This window comes from Pinus tabuliformis, chromosome 5_1 (genome assembly GCF_031772625.1).
Source record: "Pinus tabuliformis cultivar Carrire ecotype Pingquan chromosome 5_1, CPIR1, whole genome shotgun sequence".
Lineage (NCBI taxonomy): Eukaryota > Viridiplantae > Streptophyta > Pinopsida > Pinales > Pinaceae > Pinus > Pinus tabuliformis.
In genome coordinates this window covers 178,705,291-178,731,813 of record NC_142305.1, presented here as the reverse complement: position 1 = coordinate 178,731,813, position 26,523 = coordinate 178,705,291, and the positions used below count along the sequence as shown (strand labels likewise).

Genomic DNA, 26,523 nt, shown 5'->3' with positions numbered 1-26,523 from the left:
CTCAGATTAAGCTTATGAGCACATTTTATTTTTCTACCTAACTACTGATCTGCCAAGATTAGACAATTTGGCTAGATCTTCATTCTCTATCTATCAAAATTTAAATTTAAATCATGAGAAGTCAATATTACGTTGTTTGACATATCATGGATTATGGTATTTTAAACAAGATACACATAATCATTATTTGTAGGAAAAGTAAAATAGCAGTGGCATTTAGATTTGCACAACTTCATGATCTATTTCATTTCATTTGGTGGGGTTCATATTTTTCACCTTTTTTTTTTTTTATCTTTGTTTCTTTTTGTTATTTGATTGTTATTTTAGGACATACCCTCTCTACATTTTTTAATTTTAATATGGAAAACATTTGTAAAAAGTAAAGGTATGTACAATATGACAAGACTTAACCTCATCCAATTCAAAATTATGAATCCTATCACTATAGGACTCTAATAGCATCAATACATATTTGGGGCTAACATGTGACGATGTGCATAATCATGTCCTTAAATTTTGTGCTATGGTCCTTTCAGCCTAACCCACAGGGACCATGTGATCGTGCCTTGTGATCGGGTCCCTAAGATCACTTTTCGCCTGCATGAGGATGTTAGTATGAAATCACCATGCCATGTGGAAACTAGTTAGGGGTACCACATTTCACCATTTATCAACCTTTTGACCAATCAAAAAGTGTCATTTATACATGCCATGTGGATGGCCCTAAAGGTGCCACATCACCTTATTGATGTCATTACTTCTAACCAATCAGATTTTGCCATGTGTTATCATGGGATTGGCTCTTACATCATCACTAATGACCAATTAGATTGTGACATGTTTCATTATGTTACTAGATCTTACATCATCACTTGTGCGCAATTAGATTGTTCCATGTGTCATTATGACATTGGCTCTTATGTCATCACCTATGACCAATCATAATGTGCCACGTGTTCATCAAACTAGAAGTAGTCGTTAGACTTCACTCATGTTAGTTACTAGATATTGATCTGAAACATCAGATCAAATCCACCTCTGCCATCGAATTTCATTGGGTGTTAGACTAGTTGTGAAATCTCGCACAAGTGTGTGTCTTCTACCTAATCAAAGTCATTAATTCTTTTGATCATCATTAAATTTATCGAAAGTTTCAAATTGTTTAACCTCGTTAAATAATGTGCAAGTTTACATGTCTAAAATTGTTGATTGACCTTCCAGTGGTGGATCTACTCTCAACATGTGTGAACTCTAATAGATTTGGGGACTTTGGGTTTTGGTCTCATAGTTTAGGTCCTTAACTAATACAATTTTTCAAATGGTCGTAACTTCTCATCCACGAGGATTTTTTTTAGAGTGCGATATATCATTGGAACAATATCGATGAGGATTATCTAGCCATACTATCCATAGGCTCATCAAGACATCATAATCTCAAGAGAAACTAAAAAAAATTCATCCCTTTGAGTTCTCTTAATGAGGGTGTGTAAGAGATCCATCTATCATACTGCTTCCTTTAATTCATGAGTAACACTACTGTTTCCTTGGATATACTTGTTGTCATTAATGACAACATCATGTGTAACGTTCTCCTTATGTCTGGTGAGCTCACATGCAAATCCTATATGCCTAACCTGAAATACAAGCACCCATAGATCACAACCCGGGTATGTGATTCTTACTCAAATTAATCATGCTTGTTCCCAATGTGCAATCAATTTTGTTTCCATGTTCATGCCAACCACCATCCCCTCCTTCCTTCCCATTGGCCCTCTTTTCTCCACCAATCCCCTAGTGGCCTCTTGCATATTGACCACACAATGTAACCCTCGAGGAAAAACAAGGGTGGTATGGGTTTTCCTCCATTCCGGAAGCCCATACTCCACCTCCATGTGTGTCATGTAGATCACTAATTCCAGTTAGGAAAACTAGTGGCCATTAATGAACAATCTTGACTAGCCTTGACTTAAACAATTTCCCAAGCAACTCCTCCTAAAAACTTTGAATCTGTGTCCACTCCTCAGAGCCAATCAATATGTTTACACTATGACAATATTTACGGATTAAAATTCATAATGATAATTATGAGAGGGATAACAAAAAGGGATGTTATAGCTTCTCACAACCAAAAAGAATTTCATAAGGCATGGTTTGGATTAGAAACATTTTGGTGACAAATATATAATCATTGAATCTCCCTCTCCATTTTGATGGTAACTTAACCACATGAAAGGGAAAAAATCTCCAATAATGAATAAATTTATGTAAAATCATATAAACAAAAAAATAACTAAAAGATGCATAAATAGTAACCTAGTTTTGAGATAATTAAACGAAGTATTAATGTATTGCATGTCCAAGCTCCCTCAAAGAATTGCCATTGTTATCAAAATATTAAATCACTAATCTTAATAATCTCAAAAATTTTATTGTTGTATTCTTTTGTCTTTAAAAGCATATTACTTATTATTATAAAATGAAATGGTTGCTTAAAAGTGTTAAGAGTGATACTAAGAAAATAACACAATGGAATTGAATATCATATCATAAACAAAGTTAAGTCATTAGTAAAAAAAATTTTTTTATACAAAATAAACTCATTAAAATCAAAGTTGAGCTTGAAAATTATTAGTATTTCTCATATGTAATACAATACGGTAAGTAAGAGAAAATAAAACATATTTAAAAAAAAATACTATCTTAAAGAAGTCTTCCGTGAAAACAAAGGAAACCACTCTCTTTGCAAGTGTCTCTTCTCAAAAATAAGCCAAGGATAATTTTATAATACACCAATGATGAATAATTTGGAGAATATTGAAATTATATTTGTACTAATAAATAATCTAAATCAAATGAAAAGCTTTATGATATAGAACGATGTAATAAATATGAAAAAGACCTATTTAAAATAAATACAAAAAAATTATTAAAATCACACCTAAAGTAAACACAAATCAATCATGAAAATCTATGTGATATGAGGACAATGATATACCAAGAAGCAAAACATTTTGCCAATTCCAAAAATAGAGAGCAAGAAAGCATGAGAAGATGAATACACAAACAAACCTTGAAATGGTGCGAGGATTAAAAAGACAATAAAACAAGCAGCATAAAGTAGTTCGCCAATAATTTTTTCGGGTAACCATGAAGCATTACTCTATGAAAACATGCTTAGTGTAAAACAAAAGTAATAAATATATACATGAAAAAAATAGGCAAAGCTGCATTTTTTACTCATTCAATTAAATATCATTGAAAAAATAAAATTTTAGCACTATAGAAATTTAATATTATAGGGAAAACTTAACATCTTAATATCCAAATAAATATATTAAATAGTTTTAATTGAGTTTGATAACACTAGAATAATAATACAACTACTATCACTTCGATCCATTTGAAGCTGATAACTTAAAAACCTAATTAAAGTACCTTGGATACTATGGATAACTTGCTGTATATCACATTATATGGAGGTTTGAGGTTTGGGCAGCATCAGTACTTTTGGGATTTTCCTTTTCAACCTCCAAAGAATAAGTTGTTGAAGGAGATGGGTCAGAGGGATGGTGTTGCATAGTTGTCATCGGTGGATCAACCGGGAATGGACACGGAGGAGTGGTCATCGTTGAGGAAGACGGGTCCGAGACAGAGAGTTGCATCTGTGTCATAGGTGGATCGACGGGGAATGGATACGGGGGACTGTTAATGTCTGCGCCTCCTTCGAGCATTTTGATGACTTTGCTCATTGGAGGACGACGACCTGCATTGAACTGTATGCACCACAGCCCAACTAAACTCAACCTTTTTGCTATGCCCTTCTCTTCCTCTGACATGTTTCCTTCTCTCAAATTCTCAAACTGACCCTTCTCCACTTGTTTGAAAGCCCACTCTGGATAGAAAAATTTGCTTGATGTACTCTCTTTATTGTGAAAATCAATATTCTGTCTTGCACCCACCATCTCCATCACCAGCATCCCATAACTATAAACATCAGATCTATCAGTGACAACTCCATACATCCTAGACACCATCTCTGGGGCAGAGTAACCTAGAGTTCCTCTGTAACCAACAGAGATGTGGCTTTCCTCTCTATTAGTTATTTGGGCTAAGCCAAAATCTGCAACTTTTGGGCAAAAAGTGTCATCAAGGAGAACATTGTGAGGCTTTATATCGAAATGTAAGATGCGATTTCTGCACTCATCATGCAGGTATGCAATACCGCGAGCTGTACCAAGTGCAATTGAATATAGTTGTTTCCAGCTCAGCTCGTCATGATGGCCTCCGTGGATATATTTGTCAAGGGAACCATTCACCATATATTCATACACCAAAGCTTTGACTGATCTCTGGGAACAATAGCCCAAGAGGCGAACCAGGTTGACATGACAGGTCGTCCCCACTGTTGCCACTTCCGTTATAAACTGCTGTTCACTCTGTTTGGATTCATCCAAAATCTTCACAGCTATCTCGCGTCCAGTGGGAAGTTGTCCTTTATAAACTGTTCCAAAACCTCCTTTACCAAGCTTTTCTGCCAAGTTGTTTGTGTAAATCATAATCTGAGCATAAGAATATCTGGTGGGCACTTGAGAGGAATAATAATTTAAAAAAATTTCAACAGAGGGAGTTCCAGAGGCGATGGGGTCCATAAACGCTCGAATACTCTGCTCCTCGGTGGCAGTCCTGGTACAACAAAATTGCCGACGGAGCACTATGCAAGAAACCACTACTATGCTGAAGAGAGCACATACTCCAAAAAATAACCCTAGATAAGAGTAACGAATGGATGTGGTTTAATGGTAGGAAATTTACCTGCCGTAACTCCTGGAGATAGGACTTGACCTACAGCGTGATGCCCTGCAGGGAACGGAAATCGAAACAGCGGCGTAAGAGAAGGAAACGTAAGGATGTGGTCAATAAAACAAGTTTCGGAGATCCTCACCTTCAGAGCAATTGCTGTGGTAGACACCACGATGGCAAATGCAATAATCATGTTGTCCATGACGATAACAACTTCCTCCAGTGGCGTTACACGAAAGACAAGAGGCGGGTATACTCCATGTAATTTGGAATCCTTTGTGGTTGAAATGTTCCAAATTCTTATCACGGCTAATGTTGTAGTTCTTATCCGTTGGAACGACTACAGAATACCAAGTGCAATTACTACAGAAGGCATCCTCGGGTGTACAGAGGTCATAGGATGAACCATTATAGAAGAAGCTTTGGCCGTCCTTGTCTCCCCAATCGAGCCGCGTAAGGTTTTTGTCGATGTGTTGATTTCGTTGTGTACAGTTCAGAATTGTTCCCTCCATGTATCCCTGAGAAAGGCTGAAGAATGAGCCATCGCCGAAGACTGAGCGATAGCCGAAGATTGAGCCATCGCCGAAGACTGAGGAATCCCCTATGGTTTGGGTGATTTGGAGGGTTCGAGTATGGTAGGACGATTCCGTGATATTTCCAATTACTCTCCCATAGGATACAACGGTGCCGTCAAAATAATTGTACATGGAAAGATGAATGGTGTGATTGTCTAAGCAATCGACAGATGCATAGCCACAATTTCCGAAGGGATATCGGATGGTCGAATTTCCACAATTAGAAGGAGCGCAGTCTTTATAAGATGCATGAACCTCGTCCTCTGGGTTGAAAAGAGAATAAGGTATCAATAATGCACCTGTAAAAATGAGAATTGGTATGACGATGCTGCGGCAGGACCTCATCTTCCCTCTCCCAAGCCAAGATAATGCGAATTTGTGCAGAGAGAATGTAAGAATGATGGGAGCTAAGACGATCTTATTAGTGTGCAGAGAGAATTGCAAAGAGCGGGGACAAAACAAAATCGACGGGGAGGCCGCTGGAGAATGCGATGGATTTTCTTGACTTGAAGTCTACGGAGGCGGCTGGAAAAGCCGATGGATGATCCCTATAAAGTCTATGAAGGGGGGACTTACCAACACGACTTGAAGGATGATTGATTTGGTTTGATTCATCTTCTCAACGTATGAAAGATGATTGATTTGGCTAGATTAGACTTCTCACTCTACCGTGTGAACTCTTCCATATGAACTGAAGGATGATTGATTTGGTTGGATTCGTCTTCTCACTTTATTGTCTCGACTGATTTGTCACATGAATGGGATGATTGATTGGGTTGGATTCGTCTTCTAAGTTCAATGTTCTTGGATGATTGGCTCTCTTTACTTTACAATGTTTTGGAATGAGTCTTGGATGATTGGCTCTCTTTACTTTACAATGTTTTTGGATGAGTGGTTTGATTGATTTGGTTGGATTCGTCTGTTCCAATGTTTTTGGATGATTTTTTCTCTTTACTTTACAATGTTTGTGGATGATTGTTTTTTATTTTTATTTTACAATGACATATTTTGTTGATAAGTTTATGTATCAGAATTGTATGTTGAAAATGCAGTAAGAAAGTTTTAAATTATTTTTGTTTTTAAATTAAATTAGGACAAAAATTGTAATTGCTTTTGAGGACAATTTGTACAAGTTAACTAATTTAATTTGACTTAGTTGGTTCACATAATTGGAGTTGAGGGTCTAACTAGAGTCATGTAGAGTGTCTCTTACTTTATTATTGAGTTGTAATTAATTAATTCAGTTTAACTCGCTTAAAATCAAATAAACTAGTTCCCACTGATGAAGGAACTAGTAGACAGTGAGGTGTTGCTTCATGTGCTCAATTAATTAACTGATGATTGACTCATAAATAACTCATGCATGTCAGATCTTAGAGTTACCCAGTTGAGATTGGAGTCCAAGGGCAGTGTACTATGAGTTGTGTAGTTATCCAAATTGTACAAATGGTGCATGCAGTCAAAGGAAGAGCCTAAAGGAACGGGTCTAATTCCTCATTGAACATTGCAAGGAAGTAGGAGCTTGGAAGGCTAGGAAATTGGGTAAGTATTGGACAAGGATTATCTAGGAAGCAGTGAAACATATAGAGATAGTGCAGAGCTAAGCATTGTAATTTTCTCATCTTTTGTGATTAATGCAATATACAGGTAGAAGGATTTTTTAGTTGTGGGTTTCCCCAGTAAATTATTGTGTAATTTTTCTTTAGAAGAGTTTTCAGCGGAAATCACATTATAATACATTTGTCGAGGCATTTTGAACTAACGGGGTGGTTCATCATCAGGATAAGTTGAACAACCAGATCATGGTTGCATGTTAAATAGGGAGAGCAGATCATCCAATGACGGCTATATTGGACTAGGAAACTAGACTGGACCAATGGCTATATTTGACTAGGAAACAACTATATTTCACTGGCCAACTAGACAGGACCAAGGGATCGTTATAGGAAAAAATAATCAGTTAATTAATTTGTAAGTTAGTTTTGTTATATTTATTACCATAAAAAGTAATTGTTTGTATTAACTACCATGATCAATAATATATTAATAGATCTATTTACTATTAATAAAACTATCTACATAAATAAAAACTTAAATCATTAATATTATATGAAAAAATAATGAGATTTTTTTTTAATAAAAGTGAATTAAATGGATAACCTATTAAGCTAGCTAATTAATTGACCTCATACTAAATTTAAGAAATCTAATGGTATTGAATATGAAGAAAATTTCTCGTGATTAAAACAACTAGGAAATTAAACTAAAATCACTCAAGAACTAATGAGAAAGAATATAGCTATTTTTCTAATTGGTTAGTTAATTCATTATTAATTAATTATATTCAAAGGGTTGGTAAGATTAATACATCTTTGAAATTCCTTCATCAATGTTTAGGTACATAAAATTTGTATTCCATTTATTTATACAATAATGTTAATTAAAAGGATTATTATTACTTATTCAAACCAAGTTCTTATTATTAATCTAGAGGGATTGAAAGAGAACTAGAAAAACAAAATACTAAAAATTCATAAAAAATCAAAGAGAAAAAAGGAAAACAAATTATCCGAAAGACGAGGGGAAAAAATGAAGACCTCACAGAAAGGAACAACACACGGGGTGGGGGCGAGGGGGTGAAGGTGGCTAGGAAGAAAGGGAAGGGATCCAACAACTGCTAATCTTCCAGTCGTCATCTCTATTGAGATTGCTTGGCCTTTTTTCAATTTCTATGGCTTCCCTAAATTTCCGATGATGGAAACACATAACCTTAGCAATGACACGGCCTCCTCAATACATACGTGATGCTTAGTCTTATCCCCGTGTTCTGCAAGGGTGGAAGATTGGGTCCTCCCATGTTTTATGTCGGTTGAGTGCTCATTAATCCTCTGATTAATAGAACGACGAGTCTCACCAATATAGGGGGTCCAGGAACATGGAATCACATATACACCTTTCATGTCCTTGGGGTCAACTAGGTCATTAACTAATCTAAGGGAGATACTAATGGTGTTAAGGGGTCTAAAGGTTGGGGAACATTATGCTTCCTAAGAATCCTTGCAATCTTATCAGTGGTAGTTAGGTCCCTATACTACTAGTGTAACCCCTTATTATTATTAATACAACCCCCTTATTATATTGTTGTTCCCATGTAGTCCCCATATTGTTATTATTGTGCACCATAGAAGCCCACTATTGTTATTATTGTGCCCTTACATTATTGTTGTTATGTCAACTCTGATTATACTATGACCCCATAGACTCCTATATATATAGAAAGGAGGTCTTGTCATTTGTATCATCCAAGAATTTTTCATTTGTGTAATGTAAAGGAGGTTTCCCCCTCGAAGAGGCTTATTTATAAGGCGTTCATATATCTTTTCTATCTTTTTGTGAGCTGATTTCATAACATTTGGTATCAAAGCTTTAGATTCTACGGTTTCGCTGCTCCAAACAGGTCATCATGGAATTTTCGCTATAAATTTTTTCTGAGACGTTTCAGAAGGGGAAAAAAAAAACCCATTTGAGACGAAATCGTGATGAACCTTGCGTCCAAATTTCATATCTTGTCTCGCTACATTTTCAGAGATATGATATGAGGAAGTTAGGGTTTTTGCAAGCTCCAGAATTTCATCTAAAACAGGCCATTATGGAATATTTGCTATAACGCTTTCTCTGCGAAGTTTCAGAAGCTAACAAAAAAAACCATTTGAGAAGAAATCAGAATGAAACTCGGCTTCGAATTTTAGATCCTGTCTCGCTATATTTTCGGAGATATAATCTGAGCAAGTTAGAGTTGTTGCAAACCCCTGAATTACATTTCAAATAGGTCACCTTGGGAAAATCGTCATAACATTCTCTTTGAGCATCAGATTGAAATTTCGTAATAAGTTACAGAAAGAGGACAAACTGTATTTTGTTTGGGTATAACTTTCAGAACCTAAGGTGGAAAAAATGACACATGGTACGTTGTACAATTTCACTATATGGAACTAGTCTATAATTAGGTCATCACGAGAGATTGGGAATAGATATTTCTTCAGGAATCCCAATGGGATCAGACTTGGCTAGTTAGAAAGAGGACTCAGAGGGTTATTACAGACCAAACATTCAGAACTTAAAGATCTGAAAGCAGAGAGTTACATTCGTTTCAAGATCGAGCTCATAAAATAAAGAAAAAGCGAGATGAGGAAGTTTGAATGCAAAGATCCAGTAAATTGGATACTACAGATGGAGAAATATTTTGATCTACATGGTGTACCATTGTTACAAAAGGTATGTATTGCATCTAATTATTTAGAACCAAATCAATTTTTATGGTATAAAGGGATTTGCTCTCGTAAACCACTTGTCACATGGTCAATTTTCACGGAGGAAACGATAGCACATTGTGAGGATAAAAAGAGAAGCACCTTCTTTAGCCAATTGATAAATCTCAAACAGAAGGGTTCAATGGTAGAGCACATTGAGGACTTCCAAAAATTGAATATAAAGGTAAATGATATTCTAGAGAAGAAAATGGTTGATGTCTTCATAGGGACTTTAAAGGATACATTCAACATGAGGTTTGTCTTTGGGAACCTGATTCATTGGAGAAGGCATTCAGGTTGGCAAGAAAAATTGAAAGCAAAATTATGGAAACAAGGAATCCCACCACTCATGACTATTATTATGGAAGTTTTTTTCTCCTAGCCTTCCACAACCTACAAGGTTTACACCACAACAATTGGAAGAAAAAAGAAAAAAAGGGCTTTGTTACAATTGTGATAGCAAATACACTACAGGTCATAAGTGTGCTGAGAAAAAATTATTTTACATAGATTATGAAGAGGAGGAAGAAAAGAATCAAGAAACATCAAAAGAAGAGGATATACACCAGGAACCCACCCCAGAAAAAGAAGAAATGAATCTGTCCATATCTTGTAAAGCATTGGAAAGATTTACCACTCCTCAAACTCTCAAGATAAAACGACATATCAAGAAGAAAAGGGTTCAAGAAGTGAAAAAACACATCAAGAAAGAATAAATGAATATGACCATATCTTGTAATGCATTGGCTGAAATTACCACTCCTCAAACTATCAATAAAGAAGGAAATATTAAGAAGAAAAATGTTCAAGAATTGAAAGATCACATTGAGCATCAAGAAATGAATCTGACTATATCTTGTAATGCATTGGAAGAAATTACCACTCCTCAAACTATCAAGATAGAAGGACACATCAAGAAGAAAAGGGTAATAGTGTTGATTGATTCAGGCAGTACCCATAATTTTATTCATTGTAAGATAGCTAAGGAATTGAATTACTTCATATATCTAGCACCAGAGTGTCAAATGATGGTTGCAAGTGGAGGAACCATAGATTGCTCTGGAAAGTGCCATAATATCAAGCTATTCGTGGGATAATATGTATTGAATAGCCCCATTCTTTCCATTCCAATGGGTGGTGCTAGTGTTTTACTAGGAGTCCAATGGCTACAATCTTTGGGTATGATAGCTTTTAATTTTCAAGAACTTTACTTGAAATTTTTTTGGGAAGGAAAGGAAGTTGAATTGAGGGGTATCAAAGGGAAATCTAGAAAGATAATCAACTCTAACAACATGACAAAGCTTCTAAATAAAGAAAAATGGGGCGTAATTGCACAATTATGTTCACTAGAAGATTCCACATTGAAATCATGTATTTCTCCAGATCTCCAAAACATTTTTGACAATCATTCCAAGGTATTTGAGACTCCCAAAGGCCTCCCACCTAATCATGATCATGATCATGCTATTCATTTGATTCCAGGAGGTGTTCCTCCAAAAATTAGGCCTTACAGATATCCATATGCCCAAAGGAGTGAGAACTCATTCAAAAGTTGCAGAAGATCCTAGTTAAAACAGTATTGCGAGAACTTGACAATGAAGGAAAAATCATATTAGAACTTGAAGCAGTCAAAGAACCGGGAAATCGACAACCACGAAATAGATCAGTTTCAGAGTATCTTATCAAGTTGAAGAACTTACCTGTGAAAGATTCCACATGGGAGGACAAGAATTTATACGGAAGCATCAAGAACTACTCAAGCATTGAGGACAACACCTTTTGAAGGAGAGGGGCATGTTAGGTCCCTATACTACTAGTGTAACCTCTTATTGTTATTTGTACAATCCACTTATTATATTGTTGTGCCCATGTAGTCCCCATATTGTTATTATTGTGCCCCATAGAAGCCCAATATTGTTATTGTTGTGCCCTTACATTATTATTGTTATGTCAGCTTTGATTATATTATGACCCCTTAGACTCATATATATAGAAAGGAGGCCTTGTCATTTGTATCATCCAAGAATTGATTGTTTGTGTAATGTAAAGGAGGTTGCCCCCTTGAAGAGGCTTATTTCTAAGGCGTTCATCTATCTTTTCTATCTTTTTGTGAGTTGGTTTCATAACAATGGTCCCCTGGATGAAAAGGAGATGAACCCTTGAGACTCAATCTTTAGGGTCTTTCTTGACTAATGAATTCTTGTTGGCTTTAAGGAAAGCCTTATGATCGAGGTGCCTACTATAACCATTATTAACAAAAACATTAAGGAGATGAGCCTTCTATCAAGGCTCTTTTTATCAGATATTCTCAGTGCACGAGTAGCTAGCGTGTTGAGAACAGCCAGCTTTTGAGCAGGGAAATTATGGGAGCTAGCATGAAGATACTGCTCAGTATGAGTTTTCTTCTAAAACACTTGGTGAGAGAAAGAACCGTCATCATTCTTTGAAATGAGAACATTTAGGAAAGGAAGGCACCCATCAACTTCCTACTCCATAGTGAACTTTATGGAGGAGGATTGATTGTTAAGATGATTGAAGAAAAAATCCAACTCTTCTTGGCCATGAGACCAGATGACACCAGCATCATCCACAAATCTCTTCCAAAGCTTGGGTAGGAGACGGGCTAAGGCCAAAGCCTTGGATTCAAAATATTCCATACAACTATTAGCAACAACCGGGGACAGGGGGTAGCCCATGGCAACACCACAGGTCTATTCATAGAACACACCTTCGAAGCTAAAAAAAATGGAAGTGAGACAGATCTCAACTAATCGAGTGGTATCAGGGTCCGTGAGGTGGTTGATGACCTCAATGGCCTCCTTTATAAGAATGCAAGTGTAGAGGGAGACCACATCAAAACTCACAAGAATGTCCCTAGGGTCAAGCTTTATGCACTTAAGCTCTTCGACAAATGACGCAGAGTCTTTAACGAAAGACTCTGTGAGGCCAACCAGGGGTCTAAGCTTCAAGGCAAGGTATTTTGCAAGAAGGTATGTAGGACCACCAATGGTATTGACAATGGGCCTAAGGGGAGCCCCCTCCTTATGAATCTTTGGAAGCCCATAGATCCTTGGAGTAATGGGGTTACTCTCAATGAGTTTATGGCAAAAGGAACCCACAGAGCTACTAGACTTGATAGCAAGAGCCACTGCTCTTGAGATCTTTTTTAGGGGATCCTTGGGAAGCTTTTTATAGCTCCACTATTACAAATATGATCCAACATCTTATGGTGATAATCCTCTTTGTCGAGGATGACGAAAACCCCTCCTTTGTCGACTTTTAGAACCACAATATCTTTATTATGGTTTAAGGATTTGAGGGCATCAAATTCATCCTTGCTGATGTTGCTACTGGGGGGCTTTGCCTTCCTAAGGACGATAGCACAATATTTCCTTATAGTGTTCTTAATATTATCGGGTAAGCCCTTAATCCCAAACTCAACGTCACAAATAATGTCTCCTACCGAGATCTTTTTAGGGGATAGGGAAAAATTTAAACCTTTACCCAGAAGACTAAAGACGGAAGGGGGAAAGGAGAACCTAGAAAGATTGACAACCTTATTATTACGAGAAAGAGGGAGAAGATTATTATTATTATTACCAATAATACTATTATTATTTGTTGAATCACAATCATTATTATTATTATTATTATTATTATTATTACTATCATTATTATTATTACTACTATAGTTATTATTGTAATTATCAATATTGACTACAATTTTATTGTTATTATTATTATTATTACATAAAACAATTTCATTGTCATTATGTTCACCTACATTCACCTTGTTGATATTACTATGCTTAATATTATTATAATTAATATAACCATCACATTCTTTGTAATTGAAACCGATTGCGTATGACCTGTCCTTATATATATTATTATTAAGACTATTAAAAGAAATATTAATGAGACAACCAGAACTCAGACCAAGTTTCAGCAAGGGTGGATTATCAAGAAGAATGACCGAGGAGACGATGACTAGGTTAATGGACTCAGTGGGAGGGGTGAGGAAAAGTGTACAAGAAGGGGCAGGTTCAAGACTCGGTGACTGTGAATCTTTTAAGGTAGATTTTGACTGTAGCGGTGGGACAGAACACGATAATTCTTCTCGGCGAGAACTAGGCCCGTTAATCACCATGATAGGAGAATGCCCATCTGAAGGGGGAAGAAAGGGTTGCATCAAGATGTCGGTGGAGCTGGACAACAGTTGATGGATAGAGCTATCGGTGGAAGGAAACTCAAGATTGTAGGAAGGAAGGCTAGCCACTTAATCGATGGGGACCAGATGGAAAACATTAGGGGAGCCAGCCTCTTCATAGGATTCTGAGGACAAAGCAAGAATCGCAGGAGGGTAGTCCGCACAAGAAATATTGTAAACCCAGGACTGAAGGGCAGATCGCTGACTAGCTGAAAGCCGGCTATGCGACTTTTTATCCATGGATGCAAAAGGGCCACTGGTAGAAGAAGACCTCTGGGCCATCTTCTAAAACTTTGAAGCCTATTTCCGCCTCCAGAGATCTTCCATACACAGGGATTTAAGAGCTTAACACTCGTTGGTTCAAAATGCAATGACAAATGTATTATAATGTGATTTCCGCCATAACTCTTCTCAAAAAACTTGACATGGATCACAGAAGTCTAAATTCAACTATTATATCATGTGTTGATGGAATTATTTCTCTTGTATGCTTCATGATTTCTTGATTGATTAAATTTGTTTCCACTGATGAGTAGAGTAGATTAAAGTCTTCTGTTTTAGAAAATTACATTAACAGTTTTGAATGTACAAGGAATTTCTACACGATATCATAGCAAGAATCACAATAAGAGAGAAGAATTTGAAGTTGTCTTTGCAAAGTGAATTGAATTTGCAAGATCATTCTTTAGAGATAGCAGGTTGTCTTTCTATCGATTGAGACTCGAGTATGCCCTTAAGGTAGCTCGAATTATATTTCTTAGAAGGACAAGATGGAGGCAACGTTGGAAGATAATAGGCTAAAGGAATTTGTAGATAATGATATTCTGGAGCCTCCAAGATCTAATGCTCAAGATCTAGTAGAATGGAAGAAGTGTGTAGAAAAGGTGATGTTATCACTCCAATATTTCTCTAGAGTTTCTAAGAAAGAAATGATTAGAGGTAACCACAAACCTACTTTGGAGATTAAGATCTAGCCTTCCTAATTCTCAGAGAGGGCTCTCTCTTTATGATTTAACTTTGTTTTAGTTATTTGATTTTAGGCTAGTTATGATTGTACTTGGGTTTTGATTTGGGTTTGGTGGTGAGATCACTAACTTAGATAGGTAGAGGGATGTCTTTTACCATTGGGTTATGGGGTCAAATGTCAAGCAAACAGGACTCGAACAAGTTCTAAAAATAGTTTTTACAGAGAAAGATAGTAGAGTAATTTCAGATCTTAAGGTTGGATGGTGAAGTTGGTTTCAATCGGATCCGAGGAGCAATTAAGGGTTCCTTAGGCCAGATAATGATGGAAATGAAAGAGGTCAACTTGGATGGGAGAGCATTTAAGGATTCTCATATCCAAATATAAAAAAAAAACACAGAAATGATCAACTATTCAACACAGAGTGTACTTAAACAAATTCTGAGATAATTTTCCAGTTAATTCATTCACTTTAGATAACATGTAAGTTTGTGAAATACATAAAAACGTAACAAATTTGACAAAGAAAATACTTCATTTTAATAGCTCAACACATGAATCATGTAATGCAATCTTTTTATTACTCTATCCAGTCTACTGACTTGAAAAATTGGTATAATAACCCTCAGGCTTCTGAACAATACAACTCTACAAATGTCTAGCAATCCACACTCAATACTTCAAATTATGAAGTATTTATACACAAATATCTTACAAAATATCCCGATCTGTCTTTGGAATTATTCTAGGAGAAAGAAATATCTTCATGCAAGAAGATAGAGAAAGATGCTCAAGTGATGTATGTTGTCCCTGTCTATTTGGTTGTGATGTCTTTATGCTATGATATTTTGTTGTTTATTCTCTGCCTTGTTGTTTGTCTTCATGTTGGCTATTCTTTGTATGTTGATATTTCAACTGACACACTTTTACACAATACTATTTCATCTGGCTGGCCTGTTACTTTTTCTTTACTGTGCCTTTTTCACTTTGACTATCAATTTTACATTTTGGCTGTGCATTTTTATAGCAAGTCATTTAGCTTTTCCCACATATCTACATCTGGTACTTTGATATTTACCATTTTCCTATAAATCTCATCTGCTTCTGTATACTTCGCAAAAGTGGGCCTGTTTAGAAAAAGGTGTTTTACCTCATGCTGGAGTTAAAACAGGTTCTCAAATGTTTGATATAGAACCTTTCCAGTAGGCATCCTTTCATGGAAGAATTCAGTACCTTATCTCTGGCCACCTCTCCGATTCTTCTATTGTAGTCCTATTGTGGCATCAACTTGTCATTTATCACCAAGGGGTTAGGCAAACCTTTCTGCCTTAGAGCATCAAACTTAACCATGAACCTGTCTATAGCTAGTTGCATGGTTTGGCATTTATCCTCAAGGTTCAACATTAAATTTCTCTTGGTGAGCACCTTTTTTACTTCAAGTATGGTGCCTATCATATCTGGTATGTCCAATTCCTGCAATTCATATTTGTTTTTGGATTTAAGGAAATGGATTAGTCTAGTGGCTTCTTCTGGCATGTCTCCCAGTTCATCCTTAACTCTTTGAATGACTTCTATAGCCTCTTTTACCAAGTCATTTTTCTCAATGATTACTTGAATGTATGGCCAAATATCATTGATAGAGTCAATGATATTGGCCCATAATTGTTCCTTAGCTTGGCCAAGTGGCACCTTTAATGTTAATTCCTTCTCCAGGCTTTTTATTCTTTCATTCATTTAAGTTGCCTTTTGTACTTCTTCCTTGTGCATAATTTGTGCAACCTTACTGTCATTCTCTAGACTGGTTATCTTCTCCTTAAGCTTGTTTATTTATTTGGTCTAAATGGACATGTCTTCCATTGCATTGACCAACTTACTTGCCTCATCACCTCGCTGAGTTGCTGTTGTTGTCGAACCTGTTGCTGATGTAGATGATGTGGAAGTTGGTAGTGCTGTAGCCAGTGGAGCTGTAGGAGCCAATGAAGTTGCCAAGGTGGATGGTATTGCAGTAGTGATTGTTGGGATAATAGTGGCAGTGGAAATCTCAATACTAGCTTTTTTTAACTATATCAATTTGTCTAACTCCTTATCCATCTCTTTTAATTGGTCATTTAGTTGGACAAGAAGATCCATCATTTCCTCCTGATGTGTTTGGATCTCAAGGACCTCTTTTGTCTATGGGTGCTCTGAATGAGGCAATTTGAGTTGTTTTTGAGAGAAGCAATGTCCTCATTCTTTTTCTTTATCAACTTCTGAGCAGCCTTGATATCATTGGGATCATGTCCCATCTCAATCACCAAGTCTTCCAGTGACTTGATCCTGTTGTCCTTGGCCTGTGAGGAGGCCTTTTCCAATTTGTACTATGTTGTAATGTTGTCCAATGAACTTTGCATCTTGTTTGCAACCATAACTTTACCTATCAAGGTGGAATAGATCATCTCACTTGCCTGCTTGTGAAAATCAATTTGGTCAATGGGATGAACATCCTTGGCCAAAACCTCAAAATTTGTTTTCCTATAGTCTGTTAAAGTTTTTGGCTACTGGACTGTAGGTTGCATGAATGACATCTACATTTTTCCTATTTTGATGTCAAAGCTTGACATCAGCCTGTTTTGATTTGCTGGTGTCTGCTTGAAGTATTGGGCATAAGTCTCAGCCTTCAAATTCTCATTTCTCAACTTAATTTTCTTGTATCTATCTTTGATATCCTTCTCTTTATCCACAGGCTTGGTGAATGAAGAAACCTCAACACTAATTGTCTCTCAATAAGTTGAGTGTTTGATGTTGAGGGCTGGTGAGTTTATCCTAAAGTTGATGGGCCTTTGCTCCTTTCTACCATTGTGTCAGTGTGAGTAATTTCCACTCAGTCAATGGTGTTTACCTATTCAGTTACAAGATTAATCTTGAGCCTCTTCCTGTAACTGATCTCTAACTGCTCATTTGTGGTTTCCATATCTGAACTAGAACCTTCTTCCCCAGTTCTCTTTGCATTCTTATCCTCATTTGTTGGAGTCTATAATACAGGAGGAATATTCATTGGTTCTCCTATTTCTGGAACCTGCAAGAATGAGCTTGTATCAATCTGTTTTTCTACATCGATTAATGTATTTTGTACATCAACTACAGTACTTTCCATGTCTACTGGAGTGTTTTCCAACCATTCTGATTGGTTGGAAAACCTTTCAATGTCTCGTCTGGGATGATGGATGAAAGGTACCAATTTGACCTTGATCCTTATCTTATTTATGACGCCATGAGGGTCATACTACCACATAAATCTGTTCTTGAATTTCATTTGTTGCAAAATATTATCTTCCTCTGGTCCAACTTCTCTGGTATTACAAATGAAAGGGCCCAATTGATTTTTCATTTTGAATTGGCTCTTCTTCCTAGCTGCTAGGAAATTTACTTCATTAGAATTTATAATCTACCTAAATTATTCTAGTGCAAATATCGTCATGGGGAGTTATTTGGGAAGTTTGTAAGGGGCAAGTTGGCATCCATATATTCTTATCTCTATGTGGTTCTGGTATAGATGCTAGTCTCCCACCTTATTGTTCTTTGCCAATTGTGAAACCCTTTTGATTTCCTAACTGATCCTGGGCTAATAGCTACTAGTTAGCATGTTTATAACATGATGAAAAAATGAATCAATGAAGTCATTGTAGGAAAGTTCATTAGAGTACTTTTGGATCAATGGTGTCTAATAGATAATTGATCTTGGATTTCCTTTGGTATCCAACTTCTAGATGCTGACAGGGAATTTATCTAATTGGTAGTACAAGAACATATGAAATAAAACTGAAGAATACTAGAAAACTCTCTTGGTTGGTAGCCTGGTGAATTGTTCGTGTATTCTATCTACTATGAACTTAGCATAGTTATACATTGTAGTAGGAGGCTTGCCTGGGAAAATGATGGAAAGAGAGGCAAGAACAACCTCATCCACATGTTCATCAGAGGTGTAGCCTAAAATGCAGGAGAGCATGGTTATGATTTGTCTGCCTCTCTCGGAAAAAATGGCGGCAGCATATGGAGGAGTTTCTGTAGGTGTATGATACTCCTCTATGATAAAAGTTTGGAAAATTTGGGCTATCCTAGGAGGGTCTAAGTTGGTATACAGGTCCAACAAGTCTCCAATAGAAAGTGGGGTCTCATTTGTGCTTGGTTGGACCTGTAGCATTTGGTTAATGGATTCTGCAGTGATGGTAAATAGCAGTTGCTGGTCAGGGGTGACAATGATTATTTGGTTGGGAATGTAGAAAGCATGATAGAAGTGGATGATTTCTAGGAATGGGTGTACTTCTAGAAACAAATACTTGGGCAAATTAGACTCCCAAAGGTGAATGTCATCATTCTAGTTCAAGAATTTCTCCCTACTCCAGTAGTGGAGCTTTAGAAGGTAGGCAAGGGAAGTTTTATCCTTTATTTGGAAGTCTCTGTTTGCTAATGCAAGGTGGTGGATGTCCAGGTGAGGGGTTTGTAGAGGTCTCAAATCCAGAGAGGTTTGGGAAGCCATAATTGGGTTTATAGGTTTGAATTAGGCTTTCAGTGGTTTCAGAAGTGAGGTTTGGAAGCTCTGGAATAGTGGGAGGATAATTACAGTTTGTAAAAGAAGGGTTTGGGGTATAAAAATACTTTTTTCTTCAATTTTAGGAAGGTTTCTCAATTAATTCAATTAATTAACCATTTAATTTTAAATGTGTGTTTTCAAATTCACAAGGCCATTCTAGTTTTTTCCAAGATTACCTGGAAATTGATGGTTTGGCGTGCAGACTTGGTTCAGTGGTGAATGCAGAAGGTACTGTAGCTTTCAACTATCAACTGGTTTCTTCAATTGGGTATCCGAAGCGTCTTTAGGTGGGAGAGGGTGGTTAAATTGGTTACAAAGGTTTTAGGGTGTCGCAAATGGCTAAGCATCAGTTTACAGTGAAAAACGAGCGAAAAGGGCAATTTGGGGTTTTTTCGGCCTTTTAATGGGTAACTATCACATTTTGGCACAAAAATTATAAATGAAAAGTGGGCAGGTTTTGGTTTAGGCGGGGAGGTGGTTTTCTAGGCCATCGCACCACTTTTGGAGGGCAGACATTATTTTTCGTGAGCACGTGATCTAGCCTGGTGCCGCCACGTAGCAGAACAATGCCTAGGAAAAACCACGAATCTTGCGTGCTCTCGGGATGTTATTGGTCGGATAATGAATCCGTGTGATATGATTGTACACCGTCAGATTTGGGGGTAGGAGATCGGAGGGCTATCGCGCAATTGAGTTGCACGGATGGAATCAGGAAAGTGATTTGGCAGGGCTTGAGGTTTAACTACAAGTAATTGTAATTAATTAATGAATAATGTCAGGTTTTAACATAAGCAGCGGGCTAATAAAACGGAGGCCATGGGTTATGTGGCGGGAGTTTCTTAACTGCACCAAGGGTTGGTGGGTTGAAAAGGGTATCGAGGAAATATGAAGCGGGGAAGTTTATTAGATAAAGCGGGGGCATAAAAACTTAGGATAAAGAGTTTTTATGGGTTTCTGAGGGGAAAGAAGGGAAATTAAAAAGGGGGAAAGTGATATTTGTAATAAGGAATAGGTTTCAGAGTAAGGAAAAGGGTTTTGGGAAGGGGGGATGATTTTTGAAGGGTAATTTCTAGGGGAAGTGTGTGAAACCAAGGGGTAAAGGTCAAAATGAGGGGAAAATGGTATTTATAAGTAAATTAAGGGATAATGGGGGAATTAAAAAATAAGTATGTGAAGGTATAGTGAAATGAGGGGAAATTAGTTAAACAAGCTTGGTGAATATCCTTTCTTTCTCATAAATCCTCCTGCACATGAAACATAGGATTAAGCATGATAAATGTGCTTTTGACTCAACAACCTTGTGCATTTGCAACCTTTCTTCTACCTACCCTTTATTTATCCTAACATTTTCTCTTCATCTATTAGGTGAATTTGAGCTTGATGACCCTTTATTTCCTTTTCTTTTAACAAGTAAACTATCTAATTCTAACCTTATAACTTCCAATGGCTCAGATTAAACTGATGAGCTCATTCTTATTCTCTACCTAACTACTGATCTGTGAAGGTTAAATAGTTTGGCTTGATCTTAATTCTCTATCTATTAACACAAATTTTAAAACATGAATGAGTCACGATTAAGCTATTTGACCATCATGGATTGTGGCATTTCTGACAAGATGCACACAACCTTATTTTGCACAGTAAAGTAAAAAGTAGTGGCATTTGAATTTGCACACTTACATGATCTGCTTTATTTCTTTGGGAATGGAATTTCCTGGTCAAATGTCAAGAACTTTAAGATCAATAGCCTTTGATATTGTGACTGTATTTAGCTTGTAAACTACTCTTCTATGATTATGCTTTATTCATACATATGATGGTTCATCCTTCAAAGCTTAGGGCTTGAACTTTAAAAAATTATCATCCAATCCAATCTAAACTCTATAATGTTATATACAATGAACAAAGTAAAATGGACTATAGTTAATTTGTGGATAAGTAGTGCTTCAACATTCTACCATTGACTAGTCCTCCTGGTAGATCTGTTCCATCTAACTGTCTCAACAAGAATGTATTGTTACCTCTATAACCATAAATGATGTAAGGGCCTTGCCATAGAAAATCAAATTTTCCATGTTTACCCTTTCTAGAATCCCATTTTATAACTTTATCACCAACTTTGGTCTTTTTGTCAAAAATATTCTTGATTTTATCCTAGATTACTTGTGATTTGACATAGACATCTTCTTTAGTTTGTTGCAAGTGTATGGTCTGATTTTTCCTCCTTTGGATATCATTTGGTTCCATTTGCAACTCTCAGATCATTTTCATCACTAGTACTCCTAAAGAGGATGGAAAATCAACATCCATACCAAATACTAGCCGATAAGGAAATATACCAATGGACTTTTTAGTAGTTAGTATGTCTACCGATAAGGCATTGACCAACATTTTGTTCCATGTCTTCTTGTTGTCTTCTCGCAGTTTTTTATGATATTCACCATGCTTTTATTTGAGGATTCTATGAGTCCATTACCTTGAGGGTAATAGGCAGTGGAATAGCCAAGGGTAATATGATATCTGTTACAAAAGTCTACCCTTTTCTTGGATTTAAAAGCAACTGCATTATCAGTAATGAGCTTCTATCGGCATCCAAATCTAGAAAGGATGTTATTCTCAAGGAATGGATGACATAGTCTGTGGATTTTTTAGAATGGACGACTTCTATCCATTTAGTGAAATAATCAGTGGATGTCAAAATCCATTTAAGCTGGTCTTAGGAGGATGGGTAAATTTCCCTAATGAAGTCTAAACCCCATTGTTGAAAAGGCATTTTTGTGGAGATGGGTTTGAGAGGTAGTGGTAAGAGTTTGATTTTTCCCTCAAATATTTGGCACTTGTGACAGGAGGTCACATGTTTCTTCACATCTACAAAAAGGGTGGGATAGTAAAAAACTGCCATTAGGATCTTATCAGCAGTAGTTTTCTAATATAGGTGTCTTCCACAATCTCTTGCATGAAATTACTGCATAAATTTGTCAGCCTCACCTTTCAACAAAAAATTTAATAAAATGCCACCATTATCTTTCCAAAATAAAGCATTATCTATGATACAATATTTCATTGATTTCATTTTCAAAAACCTACCCTTAGTTCAAGATAAACCAAGAGGAGCTTGTAAGTTTAGTAAGACAAATACAATATCTGTATACCAAGGTGAATTTGTAAAAGGTTCACTGATCTGTGGAGTTGCCATCTCTTCCTAATCATCTAGGGCACCAATGAAATCTATATCTAAGGCCTGACAGTTCGATTTTAGCTAAAACTTGGCCTTTAATAAGTTTTGTAGGTTTTATTTCTATGTCATGTTCCAAAATAGTGGCAATCCATTTGCTTATCTTTCCTTTAGGCCCATCTTGTGTCAGAATGTCCTTTACTATTGAGTTTGGAACATAAGAAATGATGTGTGAATACAAGATGTACACTCTGAAATCTTTAATAGCTTTCACTACAGAAAGTGCTTTTTTTTTCCATTATGTTGTCCTTTAGTGTAGCATATCTCAAGGATTTGCTGGAAAATGCAATAGGTTGCTCATAACCTTGATTGTTCTTTTGCAACAAGACTGCTGCAATAGTATGTTCTGAAGCAAAATAAAAAAATATAAACTCTTTTTGGAAATCAGGACTTATGAGGACTGGAGTTTTGGTAAGGGCTTCTTTAATTTCCTCAAAAGACTTTTTAGCCTCTACAGTCCACTTGAGTGTTGAATCTTTCTTTAACATGTTGTTTAAATCTCTAATTTACTTTGCTAAGTTTGAAATGAATCTCCTAAGGAAATTTATTTTGCCTAAAAATGACTGCAATTATTTGATGTTTCTAGTATGAGTGATGTTCAAGATTGCCTCTATTCTAGCTGGATCTATTCTAATTCCATCCTTATATATTATGTGCTCCAAGAGTTTACATTCTTCTATACCGAAGAGTGTCATTTGGGATTTAAGGAAATACCAAATTTTCTGCATTTAATAAAAACTCTTCTTAGATGATCTAGATGTTCATTATCTAATTTGGAAAACATTGTAATATCATCCTAGTAGACTACTAGAAAGTCGTGGATTTCCTTTGCAAAGGATATGTCGATAGCTCTTTGGAATGTCGCTCTTGCATTCATCAATCCAAATGGCATTTTCAAATACATGAAAGTACCCCAAGGAGTAGTAAATGCAGTCTTTTCTTGATCATCTAGTTGAACTAAGATTTGGTTATATCCAAAAAATCGATCAAGCATTGAAATTCTAGATGAGCTTACTACCCCTAAAGAATGTGGTCCATTTTTGGGAGAGGATAGTTATCTTTTAATGACACTTTGTTCAAGTTTCTGAAATCAACACAGAGTCTAATTTCTCCTATTTTCTTCCTAGTAGTGACTAAGTTTGAGACCCAATCTGAATATATAATGGGTGCTATGATCTGTGATCATACATCCTTTTACTTCCCTTTCAATGAGTGGCATAAGAATTGGATTAATTCTTCTAAGATTTTGTTTAAAGGGTTTATGATCTTCTTTGATAGGTATCTTATGCTGAATTATGCTGGTATCATAAGACTTAAGGTCTTCATAACTCCAGGAAAAGACATCTTCAAACTCCTTGAACAAATTTACATATTTCAGTTTTTCATCTGGAGGTAAAGGTTTGGCTATTTTTATAGGCTTTGGTTTTTCTTCAGTTCCTATGTTACATTCTTCTATGTTTGCTCTTAAAGGCTCCATTTTTGGTTTCCTAGCTACGTCATTCGAATCAAAAAAATCTTCTAATGGGACTAATCCCTTGGGAAGAAAGTTATCTTTAAGGTTTAAAATTTTAGGATCATCATTCATTATTTCTTCTATTTCTACCTTTTCTAAGTTATCTATTTCTACTTAGTGAAATTAGTGGGTTTATTCAGATCTAAAGCATTTATATCTATTTCACTATCTATGTTATTGTCTAATGTACAATCTGTGTCCACATTGCAATTTTGAAACTCTCCTTCATTGTTCATGAAATCATAAATTTTTGAATCTTGTGAGAAAATTTGCCAATATTTCAAATTGTCAAGGATAACAGACCTATGTCTCACTTCTTCAGTGTACTTGTGGTTGGGCTGAAAAGGCAATTTATAGGTACTAGCAAAAGCGGGTAGACTATGAGCTTGCATGTTCTGTTTCCTAGGAATGGTAGCAAAACCAGTTTCAAGGAGGTCTTTAATCAAATCTAGGACAGTTTCTCTGTATTGGCTAAGTCTAGGATTATTCATAGAGGATTCTCCCTTGATTTTTTTTATAATCAATTCTGAGTCTCCCATGATGGAAACTCTCTTGGCTCCAAGTTTTCTAACAATTTGCAGCCCTAATATTAGAACCTCATATTTTACCATGTTGTTTGTGCATTTGAAATTTAATCTAAAGGCATGACCTTCATAATGATTATTCTCCATGTTGTGAATCCAAACTCTTGTACCTGCTCCTAATCTATTCATAGATCCATCAAAATCAAAATTCCATAGAGACTCATGAAAAATGTTTTCACTATCAGGTGCTTTGTATTTTTTTCTCTAGCTGTGATTTCATTTTTTCCACTGTCTCAATTGTACAAGATAAAAGAGTCCATATTAGAATGCATGGAATATATAGGAAAATTTTGTGGTTTCTTTGCACTACTTACCATGTATTTCGTCAATGCTTCTCTGTAAATTTTTCATTGTTGACCAAACACAGATATGGTGGCATATGACATGTCCAATTGTAGGGATCCATATAATTTTGCTCCCCATGACCGAGATAACAACATTCAATACTTGGGTGGGATATCAACAACTACTATGTCCATGACAATAGTCTTTGTTGGGCACTGGACTAGAGTCACACAAATCTTTAATCATGCCAAGGCACTTGACTTGGATGGAATCAAAGGAAAACAGGTCCTTATATGGTCTGGTGATATCTAAGTTTATCTCTCCATGATTGCTTTAGGCATTAAGTTATGGGATGCCCCTGAATCTAGCATAGAAATATGTAAGATTTTTTCATGAATATTCAAGCTAATGTAGAATAGAGGGATACCCCCTTGCTGATGTGTGCCATTTACTTCTAGACCAAACAATAACTTAGGTTGATCATCATTCATGTTTACAACATCTTCTCCTTCACCTATGTTTGATGTTTCAATGATTTGTGCTCTGTAAGATTCTTTCTTTACCAACTATGTCAAAGGGACTAATATTTTTAATTTGGCTATCTCAGTCTTAATGTTGAATGCCAATTGAGTTTTTCCAGATTGGATGAGATCTTCCTTAGCAGTTGTGGTCTGTGTAGCTTTATCTTCTTTTTCATTACTTTGCAATTTAGTTTGTGTCTCAACAATTTTGCTTTGATTTCTTTTAATTTGAATCGCTTGAGTAACAGTTTCATTTTGAGTTTTAGTTGAAGTTACATCTACAATTTTTGGGCTAGAAGGCTCCTGAGTCCCTCTAGGGAGAATTTGTAGAACCTTAGTCACATGAGCTTGTGTTGTTTTCTTGGTTTGGGTCTGGACTGATTTCTTAGTGTGAATATCATTATTCTTTTTTCTTTTGAGGCTATACTGTTTATGGACTTCATAAATAGTAGATTCATAACCTTGTTTATAGTCAAAGGTTCCCCATATTCTAATTTGAATTGTTGTAACATGTACATTTCCTGTTCTTCCTGAGTAAGAAAAACAATATCTTCATTTTTAATTCTTAATAGATTTATCTGGGTATCCTCTTCTTCTTCATGGTTTTGTGAACCCTCAACATATTTCTCCTGGAAAGGAGGTCTAATCTGTTGATTTGGTATAGCATTCTTTCCAATGTTAGGATTCTTCCTAAAGTTGGGGTTTCTTATTTGGGGTTGCTGTTGATTTTCCCATTGAGATTTCCTTTCCATGTTTTCTAATATATCCATTATTATTTCCACACTCTTAGCTAAACTATCTATTTTACCATCTGAAGTGGAAGTTTCCTCTTTAATGACAACTCTCTTTTCATTTCTCATTCTAGCTTTCTTAGCTAATAAATTGGCTTCTACACTAAGAAAATTACTTTGCATCTGTTCCAATGTTTCAGGTTTCCTATCCCTTAATTGGTATCA

The 26,523-nt window shown here is 36.2% G+C and overlaps 1 pseudogene; it reads right to left on the bottom strand.

Annotated features, from left to right (window-relative positions):
• Positions 1–3,332: 3,332 nt before the first annotated feature.
• On the bottom strand, positions 3,333–5,905 carry LOC149164001 (PR5-like receptor kinase pseudogene; annotated as a pseudogene).
• Between the last annotated feature and the right edge of the window lie 20,618 nt (positions 5,906–26,523).